Consider the following 954-nt stretch of genomic DNA (forward strand, 5'->3'; position numbering starts at 1 on the left):
TAACTCTTGATCCATAAAGGGCAGTACCCATGGCCTGGGGTCAGAAGAGACCTCATTCTAAAATACTGTGAAGTGAATCAGCAGTTTAATATCCATTTACGTGACAAGTGCTGATGACCTGAAAAATACATTACATTTTAGTTTGTTCTTTGGCCGTGTTTATTTTCCATATTAGGAAATACAATATGCAGACGAAAAGTATACCAGCAACGTTGACCTTGAGGGATGAATGGGTTCTGAAACGCTCTCACCAGCAGTGGCATGCGTCCCACATTTCATTTTAATGGAGAGTGAGGAACACCATGGCACCAAGCAACTAAGGGGTTAGATAATGTCTGGGTTAAATAATTTCCGACTCATGGGGATCTGAGCTGTCGTGTCTGATTTAGAACTGACTTTTTGTCACTGCCTCATAGGTCACATTACTACACAGGTTTGTGTCTGCCCTTTTGGTCTCAACGTCAGTCTGTAAAAACAGCTGTGGGATTTCCCTGCTCACTTCTTGTCATTCACCCTTTGTCTGGGCTTACCCCTCTCCACTCCGTTCTTTGCCTTCATTAAACAGTTTTGGTCTCTTTAAATATTTGACAGAAGTTGGTTTATTTAAGCTCTTGGCATCTATGATGATTCTCTCTGCATTGATACATGTAATTCTCTTTGTTTCTCAGGTATGAGGTTCACATTTCTTTTTTATTTGCCCCAGTCGTTAAAATAGTTTGGTTTTCCCCTATGTCTGTATTTTCCATGGCTTTGGTTTAGTCTGTGGTGTTAGAGAATAAGACTCGACCTGAGAGGAAGTTTTTCAGATAACAAAAGCTAGTAAAATAATTCAATACACAGCTTTAGTCTGCTTGGCTCCATAGTCAACAGTCTTGGCACCAGCAGCCAGGAAATTAAAAGGCACATTGCCATGGGAAAGTTTGCTGTTAGGGACCTCTCCAAAGTGCTGAAGAG

This window comes from Elephantulus edwardii, unplaced genomic scaffold, assembly GCF_000299155.1.
Source record: "Elephantulus edwardii isolate Elephantulus edwardi_28Jun2011 unplaced genomic scaffold, EleEdw1.0 scaffold00106, whole genome shotgun sequence".
Lineage (NCBI taxonomy): Eukaryota > Metazoa > Chordata > Mammalia > Macroscelidea > Macroscelididae > Elephantulus > Elephantulus edwardii.